Source organism: Aquarana catesbeiana, unplaced genomic scaffold (assembly GCF_042186555.1).
Source record: "Aquarana catesbeiana isolate 2022-GZ unplaced genomic scaffold, ASM4218655v1 unanchor232, whole genome shotgun sequence".
NCBI classification, from domain to species: domain Eukaryota; kingdom Metazoa; phylum Chordata; class Amphibia; order Anura; family Ranidae; genus Aquarana; species Aquarana catesbeiana.
In genome coordinates, this window is record NW_027362660.1 from 435,946 (window position 1) to 460,050 (window position 24,105).

A 24,105-nucleotide genomic window follows, 5' to 3' on the forward strand; every position below is an offset into this window, starting at 1 on the left:
GTGTGTATGAAGAGGTGGAGCCCTGAGTGTGTATGAAGGGGCGGAGCTTTGAGTGTGTATGAAGAGGCGGAGCTCTGAGTGTGTATAAAGAGGCGGAGCTCTGAGTGTGTATGAAGGGGCGGAGCCCTGAGTGTGTATGAAGAGGCGGAGCCCTGAGTGTGTATGAAGAGGCGGAGCCCTGAGTGTGTATGAAGAGGCGGAGCTCTGAGTGTGTATGAAGAGGCGAAGCTCTGTGTGTGTATGAAGAGGCGGAGGTCTAAGTATGTATGAAGAGGCGGAGCTCTGAGTGTGTATGAAGAGGAGGAGCTCTGAGTGTGTATGAAGGGGCGGAGCCCTGAGTGTGTATGAAGAGGCGGAGCTCTGAGTGTGTATGAAGAGGCGGAGCTCTGAGTGTGTATGAAGAGGCGGAGCCCTGAGTGTGTATGAAGAGGCGGAGCCCTGAGTGTGTATGAAGAGGCGGAGCCCTGAGTGTGTATGAAGAGGCGGAGCCCTGAGTGTGTATGAAGAGGCGGAGCTCTGACTGTGTATGAAGAGGCGGAGCTCTGAGTGTGTATGAAGGGGCGGAGCTGAGTATGTATAAAGAGGCGGAGCCCTGTGTATGAAGAGGCGGAGCTCTGAGTGTGTATGAAGAGGCGGAGCTCTGAGTGTGTATGAAGAGGCGGAGCTCTGAGTGTGTATGAAGAGGCGGAGCTCTGAGTGTGTATGAAGAGGCGGAGCTCTGAGTGTGTATGAAGAGGCGGAGCCCTGAGTGTGTATGAAGGGGCGGAGCTCTGAGTGTGTATGAAGGGGCAGAGCTCTGAGTGTGTATGAAGAGGAGGAGCTCTGAGCGTGTATGAAGAGGTGGAGCTCTGAGTGTTTATGAAGAGGCGGAGCTCTGAATGTGTATGAAGAGGCGGAGCTCTGTGTGTGTATGACGTGGCGGAGCTCTGAGTGTCTATGAAGAGGCGGAGCTCTGAGTGTGTATGAAGAGGAGGAGCTCTGAGTGTGTATGAAGAGGCGGAGGTCTAAGTATGTATGAAGAGGCGGAGCTCTGAGTGTGTATGAAGGGGCGGAGCCCTGAGTGTGTATGAAGAGGCGGAGCTCTGAGTGTGTATGAAGAGGCGGAGCTCTGAGTGTGTATGAAGAGGCGGAGCTGAGTATGTATAAAGAGGCGAAGCCCTGAGTGTGTATGAAGAGGCGGAGCTCTGAGTGTGTATGAAGAGGCGGAGCTCTGAGTGTGTATGAAGAGGCGGTGGCGGAATTGTCAGGGTCGCACCAGTCGCATTTGCGACTGGGCCCCTGAGTTCTGCAACTGTGGGGGGGCCCGCCGCCGCCCAGGAGATGGTCATTCACCTGGAGTCCCGATCGTCCTGCCCATCCTCTCCTGCTGCTCCGCCCATCCTCCCCGCCCATCCTCTGCTCCCTCACTCACAGGGACAGGCTTCTCCCATCCTCTCCGCCCGCACAGTCCCCGCCCATCGTCTCTATCCCCACCCACTCCGCCCGCTCCGCCCATCTTCTCTTGCTCTGCCTTCACTTAAGTCCCCGCCCATCTTCTCTGTAACACCTGTACTCACGGGCACAGTCCCCACCGCTCCGCCTTCACTCACAGGCCCCGCCCATCCTCTCTGCTCGCCCAAGCAAGACGGAGCAAGGAGGGGAACCAAGTGATCTGCAAGTGAGTGGCACCCATCCTTCAATATCAACACTGCCACTGATCCCCCCCACACCACCACTACTGCCACTCATCCCCCCCACACCACCACTACTGCCACTCATCCCCCCCCACACCACCACTACTGCCACTCACCCCCCCACACCACCACTACTGCCACTCACCCCCCCCCACACCACCACTACTGCCACTGATCCCCCCCACACCACCACTACTGCCACTTAACCCCCCCCCCACACCACCACTACTGCCACTCATCCCCCCCACACCACCACTACTGCCACTCATCCCCCCCACACCACCACTACTGCCACTCACCCCCCCCCCACACCACCACTACTGCCACTCACCCCCCTCCACACCACCACTACTGCCACTCACCCCCCCCCACACCACCACTACTGCCACTCACCCCCCTCCACACCACCACTACTGCCACTCACCCCCCCCCCACACCACCACTACTGCCACTCACCCCCCTCCACACCACCACTACTGCCACTCACCCCCCCACACCACCACTACTGCCACTCACCCCCCTCCACACCACCACTACTGCCACTCACCCCCCTCCACACCACCACTACTGCCACTCACCCCCCTCCACACCACCACTACTGCCACTCACCCCCCCCCCCACACCACCACTACTGCCACTCACCCCCCTCCACACCACCACTACTGCCACTCACCCCCCTCCACACCACCACTACTGCCACTCATCCCCCCCACACCACCACTACTGCCACTCATCCCCCCCACACCACCACTACTGCCACTCACCCCCCACACCACCACTACTGCCACTCACCCCCCTCCACACCACCACTACTGCCACTCATCCCCCCCACACCACCACTACTGCCACTCATCCCCCCCACACCACCACTACTGCCACTCACCCCCCACACCACCACTACTGCCACTCATCCCCCCCCACACCACCACTACTGCCACTCATCCCCCCCCACACCACCACTACTGCCACTCATCCCCCCCCACACCACCACTACTGCCACCCACCCCCCACACCACCACTACTGCCACTCATCCCCCCCACACCACCACTACTGCCACTCATCCCCCACACCACCACTACTGCCACTCATCCCCCCCCACACCACCACTACTGCCACTCATCCCCCCCACACCACCACTACTGCCACTCATCCCCCACACCACCACTACTGCCACTGATACCCCCCACACCACCACTACTGCCACTGATACCCCCCACACCACCACTACTGCCACTCATCCTCCCCACACCACCACTACTGCCACTCATCCCCCCCCACACCACCACTACTGCCACTCATCCCCCCCACACCACCACTACTGCCACTCATCCCCCACACCACCACTACTGCCACTGATACCCCCCACACCACCACTACTGCCACTGATACCCCCACACCACCACTACTGCCACTGATACCCCCCACACCACCACTACTGCCACTCATCCTCCCCACACCACCACTACTGCCACTCATCCCCCCCCCACACCACCACTACTGCCACTCATCCCCCCCACACCACCACTACTGCCACTCATCCCCCCCACACCACCACTACTGCCACTCATCCCCCCTCACACCACCACTACTGCCACTCACCCCCCCCCACACCACCACTACTGCCACTCACCCCCCACACCACCACTACTGCCACTCACCCCCCCCACACCACCACTACTGCCACTCATCCCCCCCACACCACCACTACTGCCACTCATCCCCCCCCCCACACCACCACTACTGCCACTCACCCCCCCACACCACCACTACTGCCACTCATCCCCCCCACACCACCACTACTGCCACTCATCCCCCCCACACCACCACTACTGCCACTGATACCTCCCACACCACCACTACTGCCACTGATACCCCCCACACCACCACTACTGCCACTCATCCCCCCCACACCACCACTACTGCCACTGATACCCCCCACACCACCACTACTGCCACTGATACCCCCCACACCACCACTACTGCCACTGATACCCCCACACCACCACTACTGCCACTGATACCCCCCACACCACCACTACTGCCACTGATACCCCCACACCACCACTACTGCCACTGATACCCCCCACACCACCACTACTGCCACTCATCCTCCCCACACCACCACTACTGCCACTCATCCCCCCCCACACCACCACTACTGCCACTCATCCCCCCCCACACCACCACTACTGCCACTCATCCCATCTCCCTCCAACCATCACCCTTGCCACTGATTCCACCCCACCACCTCTGCCACTCATCCCATTCAACCCTCCTACCACTGATCTCACCCCCCCAACCACAACCCTTGCCGCTGATCCCATTCCCCCTCATCGCTGCCACTCATCTCATCCCCCCACCACCACCACTGCCACTGATCCCATCCCCCCCACCATTGCCACTCATCCCATCTCTCCCTCACCACTGCCACTCATCCCATCCCCCGCCACTGATCCTATCCCTCCCCAACCACCACTGTTGCCACTCATCTCAGGGGTGTAACTACAGGGGTAACAATTGCAATAGCGCACATGTTGCCCCTGAACACCTAGATGTGGGGGGGGGCATTTAGTAGAAAAAATCCCCTCAATTTTTCTCCTGCAGCCACTAAAAGTCTGCTTCTCCTCCTCTCCCTCTGATAGGCATTAAGTGGTTGCAGGAGGAAAATGGGGGGGATTTGTTCCCCCTCCTATCCAGGTCCTGCTGCCCCTTGCGATCAGTGAGAAGGGCCCTGGCTGGAGGTCAGGGGGGCCCTCCATGGTTTCTTGCACCAGGGCCCTGAAGGTTCTAGTTACGCCACTGATGAAGGGGCAAAGCTCTGAGTGTGTATGAAGAGGCGGAGCTGAGTATGTATAAAGAGGCGGAGCTCTGAGTGTGTATGAAGAGGCGGAGCTCTGAGTGTGTATGAAGAGGCGGAGCTCTGAGTGTGTATGAAGAGGCGGAGCTCTGAGTGTGTATGAAGAGGCGGAGCTCTGAGTGTGTATGAAGAGGCGGAGCTCTGAGTGTGTATGAAGAGGCGGAGCTGAGTATGTATAAAGAGGCGGAGCTCTGAGTGTGTATGAAGAGGCGGAGCTCTGAGTGTGTATGAAGAGGCGGAGCTCTGAGTGTGTATGAAGAGGCGGAGCTCTGAGTGTGTATGAAGAGGCGGAGCTCTGAGTGTGTATGAAGAGGCGGAGCTCTGAGTGTGTATGAAGAGGCGGAGCTCTGAGTGTGTATGAAGGGGCGGAGCTCTGAGTGTGTATGAAGGGGCGGAGCTCTGAGTGTGTATGAAGAGGAGGAGCTCTGAGCGTGTATGAAGAGGCGGAGCTCTGAGTGTTTATGAAGAGGAGGCGCTCTGAATGTGTATGAAGAGGCGGAGCTCTGTGTGTGTATGACGTGGCGGAGCTCTGAGTGTCTATGAAGAGGCGGAGCTCTGAGTGTGTATGAAGAGGAGGAGCTCTGAGTGTGTATGAAGAGGCGGAGCTCTGAGTGTGTATGAAGAGGCGGAGCTCCGAGTGTGTATGAAGAGGCAGAGCCCTGAGTGTGTATGAAGAGGCGGAGCCCTAAGTGCGTATGAAGAGGCGGAGCTCTGAGTGTGTATGAAGAGGCGGAGCTCTGAGTGTGTATGATGAGGCGGAGCTCTGAGTGTGTATGAAGAGGCGGAGCTCTGAGTGTGTATGAAGAGGCGGAGCCCTGAGTGTGTATGAAGAGGCGGAGCCCTGAGTGTGTATGAAGAGGCGGAGCTCTGAGTGTGTATGAAGAGGCGGAGCTCTGAGTGTGTATGAAGAGGCGGAGCTCTGAGTGTGTATGAAGGGGCAGAGCTCTGAGTGTGTATGAAGAGGCGGAGCTCTGAGTGTGTATGAAGAGGCGGAGCCCTGAGTGTGTATGAAGAGGCGGAGCCCTGAGTGTGTATGAAGAGGCGGAGCTCTGAGTGTGTATGAAGAGGCGGAGCTCTGAGTGTGTATGAAGAGGCGGAGCTCTGACTGTGTATGACGAGGCGGAGCTCTGAGTGTGTATGAAGAGGCGCAGCTATGAGTGTGTATGAAGGGGCGGAGCTCTGAGTGTGTGTGAAGAGGCGGAGCTCTGAGTGTGTGTGAAGAGGAGGAGCTCTGAGTGTGTATGAAGAGGCGGAGCTCTGAGTGTGTATGAAGAGGCGGAGCTCTGAGTGTGTATGAAGAGGCGGAGCCCTGAGTGTGTATGAAGAGGCGGAGCTATGAGCGTGTATGAAGGGGCGGAGCTCTGAGTGTGTATGAAGAGGCGGAGCCCTGAGTGTGTATGAAGAGGCGGAGCTCTGAGTGTGTATAAAGAGGCGGAGCCCTGAGTGTGTATAAAGAGGCGGAGCCCTGAGTGTGTATGAAGAGGCGGAGCTCTGAGTGTGTATGAAGAGGCGGAGTTCTGAGTGTGTATGAAGAGGCGGAGCCCTGAGTGTGTATGAAGAGGCGGAGCTCTGAGTGTGTATGAAGAGGCGGAGCTCTGAGTGTGTATGAAGAGGCGGAGTTCTGAGTGTGTATGAAGAGGCGGAGCCCTGAGTGTGTATGAAGAGGCGGAGCTCCTGCTGGAACAGCGGTCAGAGGAGGAGGAGTCTAGGAGGAAGATGACAGAAAGCGCAGCAGACTCTCAGGAGTGAGCGAGGAGGATCCAGTTCCTTTGCCATCGGAGGTGAGGAGAGTGTGAAGGATGTTGGTGACTCTGGTAGATGAAAAGCTGGGAGTCATATTGCTCTGGTGAGTGGGGAAGCACTACTAAGGGGGCGCCCTCACCATCACGTGTGTAAGAGGTAGAAGAAGGCGTGGCTACACTACAGCTGGCACAGCTTGGAGCACCGAGAACTTTACACCTTATCAACTTTTCATTGATTGGTGGATTGTTTTGGCAAAATACGTTTATTGAAGTAGATGCAAAGTGAAAGCAGTGGACTTGCAGAGAACAATATATTGCACACAAAATGTATTTTTACATGAAATTGAATTTGCACAGGTTTACAGTTTATCTACTATAGCAACAAATATTATAAGATTAGAGAAGTGGGCGTAAAGTGGAAGCAGTGGATCTGCAGGGAACAGCATCTTGAGCACAAATCACTTTATGTTGTATATGAATTTGCACATGGATCAGTTTACTTCATTTATTGATAAACACCATAAGATCAATGAAGTAGGAGTAAAGTGGAAGCAGTAGATCTGCAGAGAATATTATGTGAGCCCCTAGCACTTTATATATGAATGTCTCCACATATTTTAGTGTATTTGTGATGATTTATGTGCACACACAATAGGACAGCGCTGTGACACATAATGCTCTTCTAGTTGATAAAGGGAATACTTACCTTTGTTACAGCAGCAGTCCGGTATAAGTTATTTTTGTAGGTATTTGAGTTGTTACACATAGCGCGGGTTTTATTCTATTTATATTGGTGACATAATTGCCCAAATCTGGGGATCAGGAGCCATTTCCACCCTTTACTCTCGGCTGGGGTTCTTTGTATCCATATAACAGATGTTCTACATGACTAAATCTGCAATCAATTTTACAGCAAAATCAAAGGGGCCAAAATGTCTCCCCCCCGAGCAGTAATATATTTCTATCCCCCTTGGTGGGAGTGGAGATGACCCATCTATAAGGATATACAGTACATACACACACAGCACAAGGTCATGTTCACACTGAGATGTTTCTCAGGGCTGCAGTTCCTCTGAGCCCCACAAGGTGGTGATCTCACTTCTGGATGGGAAGTCTCTATGTAGATGGGAAGTGATGTCATGTACAGACAGGAAGTGATGTCAGAGACAGACAGGAAGTTCCGGGTGAGAGGTGAGTCGGGAGGAAGTAGAGAGGAGACGTTGCTGGAAGTGACAGTAGAGGAGGTAATAAGATCTTATTTTCTATTTACACCCAGTAACCCCCCGTCATGTCCGTCCTCTTCCTCCATAGTCACTGTGATGTCTTTTATCTCCAGCAGATGATGATACACACATATATAGTGTGGAAACCTAGATTAACCCCTTCAGGGAGGATCAGTTGATGATGAATAGTGATGGACTCGGGTTAGGGTTGCCACCTCATCCCTTTAAACCCCAACACATATAAATTACACAGATTCTGTGGCAAATATAATGCAGATAAGGAACCAAGTGAGTTTAATTACCACCTTAATCAGCCACAGAACCTGTGTAATTAATACGGTATGTGTTCATTTTTAAAGGGGTGAGGTGGCAATCCTGGCTTGAGCATGTTTGAAACCCCGCGTTCCCGATCCCGCCAGGAAGCCGACACTGCACAGCGCTAATCACAGGCAGTGAGATTTCCTGGTCCTCAGCTGCACAGATCAGGAAATGTCTCACTGCCTGTGATTAGCGATGTGTAGTGTCGGCTTCCTGGTGGGATCGGGAATGTGGGGATTCAAACACACCTGAGCCCATCACTAATGATGAATATATTTTGCTTCCAAAGCTGGCCATACATGGTTGAGTTTTTTCATTCAGGAAGCAGGCTGAGCAAAAGAATCTGAACCAATTCCCCCATCCACACATTGGAGGGGGATGGGGGAATCCTCCCCGCTGCACTATTGTATTCTGACAATGGGGGGCGCTCCTCCGCTCTCAGAATACACAGATCAGTGAAGAAGCTATTGGCTGCAGCCGCTGATCGAGTGACTTTTATCCGGCAGTGACCACACATGGATGGAAATGTGACCGATCCCTGCTGAACCAGCTGAATTTCCATGTCTCTATGGTCACCATAAGTGACTTCCTCCCCTCCCCCTCATCTCCTTCATTATGTAAGTCATGCTGAGATCATCTCCCATTGCCCTGAGCAACAGGGTGGATATAAATCGATGATTTTTTTTTTAAATCGATTTTTATTTTTATCAAACTTATTTTAATAAAATGCTTTTGGAGTAAAAATCTATCTAAAGATAGTTTTCTATTCAAGATACATTAAAGAGGAGGTCTGCACACCGCTGCAAAAATTTAACTTTTAATAATCGGACACTTGCCTGTCTTGGAGTCCAGCAATGTCGGCACCGCAGCTGATGTTTGCATCAGCTGTCAGGTGCTACCGCCTCCATTGTGGGTAAGGGAACCCGGCAGTGTTGCCTTACGGCTTCACGCCGGCAGCCCTACTGCGCATGTGCGAGGCTCCTCTCTCCTACTGGCCCGGCGGCCGGGGAAGGAGCCCCAGGCACAATTTAAAGGGACCCTCCCTCTCCCCTGACCCTCAGCTGTTATGTGTTTCCAGACGTCCAGGAGTACGCACCGTCATGTTTGGTCTAGTGATTGTAGTTAGCGGACCCCCCCTTGTTCAGATTACTCAGACCGGTTGTGGCCATGTCTGCAGTATTTTCTGCTGTTTCAGCAGTCTGAGAAGGGTTCCCCCTTGTTTTTCTGGTGGTTACTTCCACCCCCCAGCATCCTGATCCACTTTGGTACACCCGGAGAGCGCTTCCTTGTGTCCTTTTCACCGTTTTGGGTGAACCAAGATGGCGGCGAGACACTCGAACTGGAAGTGATGTCACACACTTCCGGATGCCTCTTCATGTTTGAAAAGGACTGGCTCAGGCACACCTGCTGCTGGGGATGTTTTGCTGGCTGTACAGCAAACGGACAGCGTCCAAGCTCTTTACAATGCTCTCCTATCTGGTCCTTCTCATCATGGAGGTTAAGGACACCCCTGTGGACGGTGCACCCGCTCTGTCTGATCCAGCGGCTGCAATCGGGTCCCGTGTTACCCCTAAGGTTAATACTTCTCTGCTGTAATGAGAGATTGTATATCCAGGGGCAAATGTTTTAGAAAGTGTAATTTTGAATGCCTTTCTTATTGTGGTTTCTTTTTTCTAGGTTGACAAACCTGTGAAAAGAAAATGTGGAAATTGTAGATCCAAGCTTCCTGATAGCTGTAGGAAACTGTTATGTGAGACATGTATTTCTTCAGTGGCAGGGGCTGAGTCTGCTTCTAACCTAAAGGAATTGATAGTTGCCATGAAGGAGGTAGTTTCCTCCTTTCAAGCCTTTAATGATAGGTTAGCTGGGTTGGGCCCTTCCACGTCTGTAGCAGTGACAGTACCCCAGGTTCCTTCAGGTTCAAGATCTTTACCCCCTTTGGTGTCAGAGACCGTTAGTTCCCGTGCGGTCTCTGATCCAGAGGAGGGGGAGAACTCAGATTCCTCATCTGATGAGGAATCCGTGTCGGAGATGGAGGAAACTGTTAATAAGGCTAGATACCTATTTCCAGTAGATGATATTGAAGAACTGTTGAAAGCAGTTTTTACTTCTGAACAGATTGCGCCTCCACAAAAAACTCAATCGCTTCAGGATAGAATGCGTAGGGGTCTTCAGGGGCTTAAACCTGTCATGGTTATGCAATAGAGTTTTGTCAGCTTACCTGTCTCCATGTGTTCATCTCTAAAGACCAGCTGCCTCTCCTCTGACTGGTTTTATAATCTCTCCTCTAAGCATGGCCCCACCCCAGGCCCTATCAGGGAACCCTATATTAACCTGTGCACTGCAAACCAACAGTGCTGATCAACCATTGTGTGTTAGCATCCGTGTGTACGTGCTGTGTTTCCTACGTCTGATTCCTGTTACCGACTTTGGCCTCTTCTCGAGTCTCCCTGTCTGCTTGTTACCCTGACCTTTGGCGTGTTATGTTTATCCTTGTCTGCTAGTCGCCCTGACCTTTGGCTTACCCCTTACTTCCCTGTCATTCCAGCCTGCTGCCTCCTTCCTCTTCTCCTGTAGTCTACGGTGAGTGTGAGCTGTGAGACCCTGGGAGCCGCGACCTGGAGTCAGACTGCAGCGCAGTCCATCCTCACCACTAGAGGCTCTGGTAAACACCCGCTGGCTCTTAGACTCCGCGCCCTGGGGAATCTATGCTCTAGCTCCCACTGGGATCCATGTTAGTTATCCTGTAGACCTGCTTCCTGAACCTTCCAGGGTTCAATCCGCAGCAGTCAGTCCTAGGGTCCACTACCTTAGCGGTGCACTTCCAACTCCTACAGTGTGCATCTGTCACCTGGTCCCAGGTGACCTGACAGTTTGATCAGCCATGGACCCGGCTGATGTGCCGCTACCTGCAGATGATCCGTTGCAGGGCTTTGTTCGCAGACTTGAGACCCAGGAATCGCATCAGACCCAAGTGATGCGATTCCTTCAGGATTTGGCATCCCGTTTTGAACAGGTTCAGGCCTCATTAGGACCCCCGGTCCAACACCCTCAACCGCTATCTGCTGCTGCACCTATTGCACCAGTCGCAGCCACACATTCATTACAACTGCCAGCTCCAGCCCGTTTCCCTGGGGACTCCAAGGCTTGCAGGGGGTTCGTTAGCCAGTGCACGATTAATTTTGAACTTCAGCCCCAAAACTTCCTGTCCGATCGGGTGAAAGTAGCCTATATTATATCCCTTCTGTCCGGCGAGGTGCTAGCTTGGGCTGCCCCTCTGTGGGAACTGAATGATCCAATGGTTTCTAGCCTGTCTGATTTCTTGAAACTTTTTCGGAATATCTTCGAGGAATCGGGTTGTGTCTCCTCAGCGGCTAGCGCTCTTTTATGTCTCCGTCAAGAGTCCGCTTCTGTGGGACAGTATGCTCTTCAGTTCCGTATCCTCACAGCTGAATTGAGCTGGAATAATGAGGCCCTAGTTGCAACCTTTTTACATGGCCTCTCTGATAGAGTGAAGGATGAATTAGCAGGAAGATCCCTTCCTGCTGATCTGGACGGTGTCATCACCTTGTGTAACCAGATTGATAATCGCTTTCAGGAGAGGGCCCTGGAAAAAAGACGCCAGCACTCCCCGTTCCTTAGGCAGCTTGAGCTCCCAGTCCCTTCTCTTCGATCTGAGGAGCACCCCCTGCCCGCTGAGGAACCTATGCAGCTGGGCTGGATCAAGTTGTCTCCTGAAGAACACACTAGGGGCAGAACTCTGGGCCTGTGCCTCTATTGTGGAGCCAAAGGTCATTTAAAGGAGCCCACCTGTGAACTTGAGCTGATCATTCACTCCAGTTTGCATGGTCATTTACCTTTGCCTGTTCCTGGACCCCCTTGGACGCACACCCAGGCTGACTCATCTACCAGTTCCACAGTCGCTACGCCCTGTGATGTGATTCTGGTGGTCGCTGCACCTGGCAATGCTGTTCAGTCGGCCTCTGCACCAGTTCAGCCTATGCCCAGTGAAACTATCCAGCGTGACTTCTGTGACACATCACTTTCTAAACAACCTGGTCTCAGGGATCCACTGACTTCTGCCCAGTCTGATGATCCTGTGTTGGATGTCCAGCTCATCTTTAAGGGTCTGGGGGACCCTGCTCAGACTCCTGATGGTCTTCTTATGCCTTTACCCATTCCTAAGAAGCCTTTAGCCCTCAATAAGTCCTCTCGTCCTCTCCCTACCTCGGTTTCAGTCTCTGATGATAATCTTAAGTACGAGGTTAGTCAAGTTCTCGATTCCCGGCGCCGTAGAGGCATTCTTCAGTACCTCGTACATTGGGAAGGGTTTGGTCCTGAGGAGAGGTCTTAGATCACTGCATCTGAGGTCTTTGCGCCTCGTCTGTTGAGGAGGTTTCATCTGGAGTTTCCCTTTAAGCCAGGGCCCAGGCGGGGGAGGGGGAGGCCTCATAAGAGGGTGGGTACTGTCATGGTTATGCAATAGAGTTTTCTCTGTCAGCTTACCTGTCTCCATGTCTCCAGCTTACCTGGCTCTTAGACTCCGCACCCTGGGGAATCTATGCTCTAGCAAAAGAAAAATCGACGTTTAGCAAAGACAAAGCTAAAGGGTCTCTTTGCTCCTTCAACCCAGGCAAAAATCTCTCAGTGACGCCAGGTCAGGGGTAGGAGGAAGGCTGACCTTTTTCAGCCAGGAATGGGCAAAGGTAACAGAAAATCCTTTTGTTCTCAAGGTCATAAGAGAGAGTTTCAGGTTGGAATTCAATCTCCCTCCTCCCCAGAGGTTTTTTCTCACTCATCTGCCAAAGGAGCAAGAGAAATGGCAGGGCATGTTATGTCTGATTTCTCTTTGGAAATCAGAAGGGGTTATTTCCCCCCCGTTCTGGAGGATCAAAAATTCCAAGGATTTTATTTCCATGTGTTCCTGGTAAGAAAGGCATCAGGAGGAATTCGGATGGTCATCAATCTGAGCCTCCTAAACAGCTTGGTTTATAGGCATTTCCGGATGGAAAGCATTTATTCACTCAGGAATCTGTTATTGTCAGAGGTATTCATGGTGACCCTGGATCTTCAGGATGCTTACCTCCATGTTCCAATATACCAGGATCATCAGAGGTTTTTGAGGTTTGGGAGCCTCTCGGAAAATGGCTTAAGTCATTGGCAATTCAGAGCCCTTCCTGCCGAGGTCATGCCTTTTTTTTCGTTTGCAGAAAATTTCAATCTTTCCTTACTTGGACGACTTTTTGATCTTTGCCCGGGACAAAGAGGACCTGGGTCGGGATCTGCAAGTAGTTCTGCAGACCTTCCAAAGATTGGGTTGGAAAGTCAATCTGCAGAAATCTGCTCTGGTTCCCTCCCAGAGCTGTCTTTTTTTGGGCTACCTGATAGACTCCGTCGCCCAAAGAATTTTCTTACCGGAAGAGAAGATCTCCAAGATCCTCCTTTCTGTGCAGAAATTCAGGTGCGTTCCCCAGGCATCCCTGCGTCAGATAATGCAGCTGTTGGGCTTGATGACGGCAGCAATTCTGGGAGGGCCCTGGGCCCAATTGTATTCCAGACCCCTACAGGCATTTCTTCTGCGTTGTGGGGATCGCAGAAAGGCCTCTCTAGACCAGGTCGTGCGGCTTCCAGCAGACAATTCTCTCAATCTATCCTGGTGGGTCTGACCGGAGCATCTGCAGGTAGGGAAGGCTTGGGCCCAATGTTTCCTGGTAAAGATTACCACAGAGGCCAGCTTGTGGGGTTGGGGGGCGCACTCAGAGGATTGGCAGGCTCAGGGTGCCTTGCAGCCAGAAGAAACAGCCCAATCCTCAAACTACAGGGAACTGTTAGCAGTAGGAAAAGCTTTGGTTACTTTGAAGACCAGGGTTCATGCAAAGGACCTGTTGATTTTTTTTGGACAATGCCACGACAGTGGCTTACCTTAACAAGCAGGGGGGTACTCGCTCAGACAGCCTGCTAGGGTTGAGTCAGGAGATCCTTTCCTTTGGCAGAGGACAATGTTTCTGCAATCAGGGCAGTCCACATCAGTGGGTCGGCAAATATACTGGCGGATTATCTGAGCAGAGTAACTGTCGCTTCCAGCAGTTGGGAGCTGAACCAGGAAATCTTCTGGGAGTTAGTGGTCAGGTGGGGAATGCCCAAAGTGGATCTGTTTGCTTCTGCCCACAACAGGAAGCTTCCAGCTTATTTTTCCCTGGAGAGAGAAGCAAAGTCCTTAGGGACAGATGCGCTCTTTTTCCAGTGGAATTTCCCCCTAGCCTGCGCTTTTCCTCCAATTCCGCTATTGCCTCTGGTGCTCCGAAAGATTGTGCAGGAACAAGCAGAAGTGATTCTGATTGCTCCATGGCGGCCCAAGAGGAGTTGGTTCTCCGCACTGAGAGCACTCTCAGTAGAGTCCCCCTGGCCCCTGCCAGAGAGAAGAGACCTTCTACACCAAGGGCCAATGCTACATCCAAACCCTCGGATTTACAGTCTGATGGCTTGGAGGCTGAGCGGCGCATCCTACAATTGAAAGGATGTTCAGCTAGGGATATATGAGACTATTTTAGACAGCCATAAATTAGTCACAAGGAAGATTTATGGCAAAGTTTGGAGGACCTTTGTAGCCTGGCAAAAAAGGGCTGGGGTAGACTCGTTTTCTATTCCTTATGTTCTGGACTTTTTAAAGAGGGGAGTGGAAAGGGGGCTTGCTGTCAGCACTCTCAGAGCTGGTTCACACTAGAAGCGGCACGACTTGCAGGTTGCCTCACCGAGGCGACCTGCACACGACTGCCACGGCAACTTGCAAGACGACTTCTGTATAGAAGTCTATGCAAGTCGCCCCAAAGTAGTACAGGAACCTTTCTTCTAAGTCGGAGCGACTTGCGTCGCTCCGATTAGAACGGTTCCATTGTACAGAACGGGAGGCGACTTGTCAGGCGGCTAGGTCGCCTGACAAGTCGCCCCCGTGTGAACCGGCTCTTAGGGTTCAGGTTGCTGCCCTATCTCTGTTCATGGAGAAAAGACTGGCAGAGGAACCTTTAATTAAGAGATTCCTCCTAGCTAGGGCTGGACATACACCCAGAGTAGTCAAGCAGGTTCCCCCCTGGGATTTGTCGTTGGTATTGAACGCCCTCACCAGACCCCCTTTCGAGCCACTACGTGACGCCTCTTTAAAGTTAGTCACCCTAAAGATGGTTGTCGCTAGCTGCCTCTTGGGCAGAAAGAGCGGGTACATCATGGGAAGAGATTTCCAAAGCTGCTGTCTGGTCCTCCTCTCATGCATTCGTCAGGCATTATAGAGTCCAGATGTTCTCCAGCCAGGACCTCTCCTTTGGAAGGAAAGTACTTCAGGCTGTCATCCCTCCCTAAGGTATAGATCTTGCTTATCCTCAAGTAGCTGTCCTGGAAGGTGAAGGGGGGGAAACCCCCATTAGACTTACCGGTAACGGTATTTCCAGGAATCTTCCAGGACAGCGTCTATATTCCCACCCTATTCTTGTTTCACTGGTCCCCTTATTTTAACCTGGTGGTGGGGTATTAATGAGTCTCTGTTATTCCTCTTCCGTGTTCACTTTTGGTGGAGGTTTACTTGATCTTCATACAACTGAGGGTCAGGGGAAAGGGAGGGGCCTTTTAAATTGTATCTGATTTGTGTTTCCTGTAGAAGGCGGAGCCAATCATCTTTCAAGTAGCTGTCCTGGAAGACCAGAAAGTCTAACGGGGGTTATCCTGTTCCCCCCCCAAAAGGTGCCAAATGTGGCACCAGAGGGGGATAGGAGTACGAGTGGAAGTTCCACTTTCGGGTGGAACTCCGCTTTATTAATTTAGTTTATTCAGAATGAAATGGAGCTTAGTTATGTAGAATGAGGCTGTATATTCTGCAATATGTTCATTTTTGGTAAACTCATTCAATGAATCCAAGCTCTGCAAGCTGAGATAACATGCACTGCATTGATGCATTCACACAATTTCACAGTAACCATGAGATAAACCAAAGTTCAAGAACATTACTTAATCCCATTGTTTAGCAAATCTATGTACACTACAAACTGTATGATTGAATCTGTTCTGATATCGCTGTTTTACTAACTTGACAGCTTATTAGTCTAAATAGGAAACTTTCATTTTGTTTTCAAATATTAAAAATTCTAACTACCAGCAAGAATAAGTCCTTACATTTAAAGAGCACCTGTCATTTCAAATCCATCATGGTAGCGCCTGTTAGTGGGCATCCACTCACCTGTTGCCGCCACATCCCTCACCTTGTGTCACTGCCGCATCACCAGCCATCCCATTAAAGTGAATTGGACATTCTGTGAGCCAACAGCGGGTCAGAGGAGGACAGAGATGACAGTTACTCTTTAAAAAATATTATTTAAATCAAATCCACCCTGCTGAGCAATATTCTCATTTGTCTCTGAGCTCCTTCTTGCTATTCCTCGTCCTGCCTGTTGTTTCCTTGGATTGATTTTCTGTGTAGTGACCCCGGCTTCATCTCTTGGATGTGCTCGTCTGTTGCTTGCCTGTCCTGTTGAATAATGCCTCTCGTTGGATAATGCATAACACTTTGCATGTGCAGTTCGTCGGGTGCATTATCCGACAAGAGGCAAACTGTGGAGGGTGTGGGAATCTAAATGTCAGATTCTGCTTCATTCTCTGCACATGTGTGCCACGTCATAGGCAGAAGACTATCGTTATTGGGTGGATTGTGAGTGTGTTAATATGTGTATTATAGGCGGATTATTGTTATTGGGTGGATTGTGGGGGGGGGGGGTGTTAATGTGTGTATTATAGGTGGATTGTGGGTGTGATCTTGCAGTGCAAATATTGGTGGTTTTTGGCCGAGGACAGTTGTTGTTTTTGGGCGGATTTGGTTTTGTAGGACGGTGGAGGTTGCAGGCATATTGTTTTGAATACAGGACATGTATGCACCTGATATAAAGGAACACTCCGATGGGGACATCTGATGTAAGGGGGCACTCTGTTGGGGACATGTGATGTAAAGGAGCACTCTGATGGATCTGATAGCTACAGTCGGTGGGCAGGGCTGAGAACTCCCATAGACATCAAGAGAGACGTGAGAGGAGAGAGGCGGGCCAGACCGAGCGGTCACATGAGCGGCATATACAGTTATACACAGACTAATAAGGTATGAAGTTAACTCTGCATTTATTACCACACAGGTATTTTAACAGCAGTATGTAGAGTACAAAGGTGTTTGTACTCTACTTACGCTGGCTCCTACACGTGCTCGTTTGCACATTCCACTGTGTTAACTCCTAGTGTGCTGGAAGGTGCAAACAGGGGAGCCAAGAGAAATGACAGCACAGACTTCACGGCCGGGCGCACACTGCGATCTGCCATTGGCCAGCCAATCTTCTGGGACCTGTGTTGTGTCTCAGAAAATCGCTGGCAGGGAGGGACCGCCTAGGGCGAGAGGAAGAGTCATCTAGGTGGCCGGGACAGGAAGTCCCACTAAAGAGGGCACAAACTCCCCCCCCCCCTCCCAAAAAAATGACATGCCAAATGTGGCATGTCGGGGGGCGAGGAGTGCTTAAAGCGAAAGTTCCACTTTTGGGTGGAACACCGCTTTAAAGGAATGAGGTTATTTTTAATTCAAAGAAAAAAATTCCAGTAATTTTTTTTCTTAATTAAAAGTCAGCAGCTACAAAAAAAGTGTATCCTCTGACTTTTAATAAATACACTCACCTGTCCCACAAGCCAGCGACGTGGCCACCCAAACCTCCATTCTCTCCCCTGCCTGTCCACGGTGCTGGCAATACTACTGTGGGCATCCAGACAGCCGGGTGCGCATGTCTCACTGCACTGTCCTGCATAGCCGGGCAATCTTCTGGGACTTGTGATGTGTCCCACAAGATTGCAGGGAGGAAGAGCCTAGGCGGCCCAAGCGGAAGTGGGAGCGCGTCAGTAATCGTGATGCATCACAGAATCGAATCGTTGACCAGATAATCGTAATTGAATCGTGAGACCAGTGAAGATGCGCACTCCTACCCCTCATACAGATCATTATATATACAGTGTGTGTGTGTGTGTGTGTGTGTGTGTGTGTAATATAAATATATATAATATACACACACACACACACACACACACACACACACACCCACCCCCATACAGACCATTATGTATACACATATATGCTCCCTCTGGCTTGGTATAATGGGTGCCCCTTAACCCCTTCAGTACTGCTCACTAATTAGTATAATGGGAGACAGCAAGTGAGAAGCCATTTATTGTACCCTTTTTTTCTCTAAGCACCCCTATTTACACCAGTAATGGTTGTGCCCCCCTTCATTGTCAAATGGCTGTTGCACTTCATATCATTATTCATTCTCAAAATCACCCCATTAAATAGAGCCCTATGTGACAGGAGTCACTTTGGGTGGGGGGCCCGTGGAATCCAGCTTAGCTTGGAGAGGTAAACCCCTTTTCCAGCTCCCTAGGCCCCCTCTTATATGTAAATCGCCCTTCATTTGACCCCTGTTGTCCTGGGGCTTATATGTGTGGTTTGTGTTGAAAGTTGGAGAGGCTCCTTAACTTGGGACCATAATATTTATCAACAATATCCAGAGAAATATGAAGATAAATTGGTTCCACCTTTCAGACTGCTAGAATATTGCAGGAGTGAAGGTTTGTTATGTGTATTGTTAAGTGGCTGTATCCCATTGTTCTATTGTTTCTGTCTGTCTTGGGAGCAATCTATTGTGGGATGTATATGTTTATGTGGATTCGCTTACAGGTTAATGAAATCACAGTCAGCTATTAGTTGCTAGAGAGGGGGGGGGGGGATTTCTCAAGTATCCCTTCCTAAAGGCTGTCTGGGTGCCCAGTTACTGATTGAATTATTTGTTGAAATATTTGAATATACCTACATGCCATGTTACTGGATGTATTTTACCCTGCCCTATGTCAATATGCAAAGAAGGGGAGTTGTCACAGAGTGTATATTTTACCTTCACAGGCTTTGCATTTGGTTTCGGTCCGTTGCATAGCAGTCCGGATCTATCAGGCTCCCCGACCAGTAAGTAATATCTGAATAATCCTAATTGCTGGTGCATATATCAATTTAGATGGATAAAGACCATTATTATTAATGCTTATATATTGTAATAAGGCTACTTTTTAATGTTTACCACCCGTTGAATGTTTAGTATATTACCAAAGTAGGCAGTTAAAGACAACTGCAAAACATAGTAAGACTGTAAATAACTTCCTTACCTCTATAAAAAACCATGTGTAGTAATTTTGTTCCTGGCTTTATCAAGATTTGTGCATTTGTTTATTAGTAAGATCTCACACAACCTGTGCGTATAGGTTTTGATGTTCAACGTTAGCTAATAGTGGTCTGCTACATTTTTAGGTATGGAGAAAAAGTGGGACGTGGTTTCTAATTTTCCCTCTGTGGGAGCATACCCATCGGGGTTTTCTAAAAATAAAAAATGCAACCTTCGGAGGTACACTTCCAAATTCACACTAAATGGTGAGTAGTTTTCGAAGTGGGTGGGGGCTTTCCCACTAAAAACGAAATGTGCCAATGAAGTGGGACAACACCTTTGTTCAATGATCTATAGACACGGTTGTCCCAAAAGAATCCTGTCTGACCAAGGCATAGAGTTTGTCAATCAAGTAGGTGTACCTTCAAAATATATAAAAAACCAAAGGTTAACGCTGCGCTAGAAACCTAGTAATTGATTGGTAGCTATAAAGGATTAAACCTTACAGACTGAAGCAAATTAATGCAAAAGTATTAATTTTGCATTAAAAGTATTAGGCTGGATGGGAAGTGTGTGCACAGTGGGAAGCCTGCGGAGACGCCGTAACATCGCGATTGCCTTTACACTCGCTTATTGGATTTGTTTGTAAGTGCATCTTTTATTCATTAAATTTTTATTGGTTGGAACGATTACACTATGGGAGCCTTTCTTGTTTTTATTCCCGGAGCCATACAGCTTCAGCCGCAGACCCAGTTGCTGTTATAGGTTGTTGGGAAACCTTTAATCTCCCATATGCCTGGTCAGACCGTTGTGGTCTTCTGAGTCGGTAAGGAGCCTCATATTCACTTGGGTGCATTCACCTCTTGGGAGATTGGATCTTTTCATCACGGATTCTGGATCAGCCTTTTTTATGCTTATGAACTTTACATATATTTATATATTTTTTTTTTAGTATTGCACTATTTGTGATGGGACTTTTTATATGATCACTTTTGGTTTATTTGACATTATCACTTGAATGCACAATCCTTTGCACAATCGTTTAGTGGTCATAATAATCTTATGGTATGTTTTTTGTGGTATCAGTTATGATATTATGGTTCACAAATTTTTCATAATAATTTTGTTCACAAACAAAAATTTCTTTTCATCTTTTGGTTATCCTTAGCGCTGCATTATTTTTTAGTACCTTCAAAATGTTGTAAAAACGATTTAAGAGTTGTTATCTTGCTACTTTCTTTGTATTTTATACATCCTTATCTTTTTACAGCTCAACAATAGGCTTTGTAGTTTACTTGGCATCGAAAGGAGTGTGACAGCTGTGTACCATCCGCAAACCAATGGGCTGGATGAGAAAGCAAATGAGAACATAATGCGGCAAGTTAAATTCCAATTCTGGTTTAACCACTTGAGGATCAGCCTTCGCAGTTATACTGTGGCAGGTTGGCTCCCCTAGGCAAATCACCATTACTGTACGTCGGCCACTTTAAGAGCTGTAGGGGGCACGGCGCTGGAGCCGGCGATGGCCACCGGCGATCACTCCTGACAGAGACAGAATGGAGATCTATCAATGTAAATTTGGCGAGGAAAGACAGATCTCCTGTTTCTACTGATTAGGAACAGCGATTGGTCTCCTCCTCCAGGCCGTCCCATTCCCCCACAGTTAGAAACATTCTCTAGGTAACGCATTTAACTCCTTTGATCACCCCCTAGTGTTAACCCTTTCCCTGGCAGTGACATGTATACAGTAATCAGTGGCTACTTATAGCAATGATTGCTGTATAAATGTCAATGGTCCCAAAAAAGTGTTTGCTCTGTCCGCCATTATGTCGCAGTCCCACTAAAAATCGCAGATCACCGCCATTACTAGTTAAAAAAAAAATAATAAAAAAATGGCAATAATCTATTCCCTATTTTGCAGACACTGTAACTTTTGCGCAAACCAATCAATATACGCTTATTGCAATTTTGTTTTTTGCCAAAAATATATATCAGTCTAAACTGAGGAAGAAATTTGTTTGTTTATATTTTTTGGGGGGATATTTATTATAGCAAAAAGTAAAAAATATTGCTTTTTTTCAAAATTGTCGCACAAAAAAATAGAAACCGCAGAGGTTATTAAATACCACCAAAAGAAAGCTCTATTTGTGGGAAAAAAAGGTCATAAATTTTGTTTGGGTACAGTGTCACATGACCGCACAATTGTCAGTTAAAGCGACGCAGTGCCGTATCGCAAAAAATGGCCTGGTCATTTAAGGGGGCAAATCCTTACGGTCCTTAAGTAGTTAATATTTTATTACAATTTATTCTTCAATTTATTTAAATTTTTATTTTTGCATTTCACTGGTTTTCAGTAGTGCACCTTTTATATCAAGAATTATTGTACTGATTTCAAGAGAGTTGTAAATGTGTTGTTTATTTAGCTATTCTTTTTTTTGTCATTGTAGAGCTCTTACAAAATTAAAGAACGAGAAGCAGGATAACTGGGACAAGACGAAGCTATGCCACCTGCCGCTGTGAAACGCGTTGACGTCATCACAGTCATGTGACGCCGCTCACATGATTCCCCATTTACCAGGGCTGGACTGGGATAAAAATTTGGCCCTGGACTTCATCCAGACCGGCCCACTTTATTTGTGCAAACAAGCACAAAAACAGTATATAAACTATACGCAATTGTGCAAAAAAACATAAGTAGCATAACATAAGGAGTCCTCACTAACCTCTTTTACTATTTCACTTATTCTCCTCTGTATTTTTCTCATCTTTCTCACATCACTGTGTGAAGTTGAGGGTGAACCAAGAAAGCCATTACTTTGACAGGCTGTCACTGAAACCAGCCCACTGAGCCATCGGCCCACCGGGAAACTCCCTGTAGTCCCAATGGCCAGTACAGGCCTGCCATTTACTAGGCATAGGAAGAGCGTAAGCCTGCTTTATGGCCAGAAATATCCATGAACCGGCCTGAAACCATCGCAGCATACCCTGCGCCCTCTGCATTACCAGCATATTAGCGCTAACCATGAAGCAGCACTATCTCTTCAATTGGCCAGGAACGGCCAAAGCGAGGAATCCATGTGTGGCGGCCGTAGAAAAGGAATCCACTTATCCCAGCTGGCCATGAGGACTTGGTAAAGTAGGACTCTATTTATGCCCTAAAGCACACCTGTGGAGCCAATATCCCTGCAATAACTGAATTGCCCATTCTATCTATCTAACACGCTATTCATTTCCCAACCGGGATTTCATTTCACTGTGACTGCAATTGGGAAATATATGTCACTGAGTACATGCATGGCATTCTCTAATATTGCAGTAGTTATGTAAAAACTTTCTCTGGATGAACTGTATATGTGTAAGTATCCTCTGCTTGAGACCCATTACAGCATGCCTCTGAGGAGTGGTTAGCCTGTTCAAGGCACATAGTGGCATGTTCATTACTCACTATTTTCTCACATGAGTAGCAGATCATATTAACAGCTTCCTGGGTCCAATCTCTCTGGATGTCGCCAGCTATGGCAATACATCATTCTGCATTATGGGATCCTCCTTATGTGACAGTTGTCATTTTTCACATAGCCCTTTCTGCTCCTCAGATACATAGCTTTGAGGCGTCATAATTTAGAGGCACTATGCATTGTACTTTTGTTTGAGATCCTTTACCGTCAGCCCTAGCTACTGCTATTTTCCATCTAGCACTCAGCAGACTTAATATTTTATATATATATATATATATATATATATATATATATATGATCAGTTGCTCTTCAATATCCCCTGGGGGCCATATACACACAGTCCGCCTAATAGGATTTTTTTTTCAGGGTGCATTTTTGCTCCATCCCTTATGTGGTCATTACTAGAGGTCGACCGATATATCGGCCGATATTTGGCTTTTTTTACTTAATCGGCATCGGCCGATTGTGCTGATAAAAAAAGCCGATTATACCTTCAGCGGGACTTGCAAATGACTTCTGTAATAGAAGTCAATGCAAGTTTTCTGAAGTTATCTTCTCTCCTCCTCTGGGCAGCCTGCCAAGTCTGATAAGAAGATACATTTGTATCTCTTTCAGGTTCTTTTTATCAATAGACTGAACTCCATGGAGAAGTTCTCAGTTTAACCATTTAAAGACTAAATCTTTTCTGACATTTGTTGCTTACAAGTAAAAATCCTGTATTTTCTGCTAGAAAATCACTTAGAACCCCCAAACATTATATATATTTTTTCTAGCAGAGACCCTAGGGAATAAAATAGCGGTTGTTGCAATATTTTATGTCACACGGTATTTGCGCAGCGGTCTTTCAAACGCAATTTTTTTTGAAAAAATACACTAATGAAATAAAAAAAAAAAAAAAAGCAGTAAAGTTAGCCCATTTTTTTTCGTCCAAAAGTTTTGATTACCTGTTTTTATGTATTTAATATTTAAGATATAGTTATTTTTTTTTAATCTAAATTATACATACAAGTGAACTGATTGGAGGTTTGTTTTGTTTAATAAATGTTTAAATATAAAAAATTTTCTGTATCACTTATTACTTAAGGCTGCTTTCACACTGGAGTGGTCATGCGTTGACGGTAAAACTCTGTTAGTTTTAGCGGCGCTTTACCGTCATTTTAGCGGCGCTATTCGGCTGCTAGCGGGGTGCTTATAACCCAGCTAGCGGCCGAAGAAGGGGTTAAATGCGCCCCTGAAGCGCTGCTGCCGAAACGCTTTGCAGGCGCTTCGGCAGCGGTGCGCATTCATTTCAATGGGTAGGAGTGGTGGAGGAGCGGTATACACCGCTCCAAAGATGCTGCTTGCAGGACTTTTTTTTAACATCCTGCCAGCGCATCGTCTCAGTGTGAAAGCACTCGAGCTTTCACATAGACTGCAGGGGAGCCATTTTACAGGCGCTATTTTTAGCCCAAAAGCGCCTGAAAAACGCCCCAGTGTGAAAGGGGTCTAACTGTTAGATTTTATGCGATGAAGGGGTAAAAAAAAAAAAGAAATCGGCCTAATATATCGGCCCAAAAAAATCGGCATCATATATCGGCCATCGGCCACTGCGATTTCTAAATATCGGCTTTGGCA

At 48.6% G+C, this 24,105-nt stretch overlaps 1 protein-coding gene across 1 annotated transcript in view; it reads right to left on the reverse strand.

Moving 5' to 3' along the window:
• LOC141121795 (uncharacterized) overlaps nucleotides 1–24,105 on the reverse strand; it is a 329,972-nt gene that overhangs the window by 159,365 nt on the left and 146,502 nt on the right. The gene's annotated exons all lie outside the window — the stretch shown is intronic.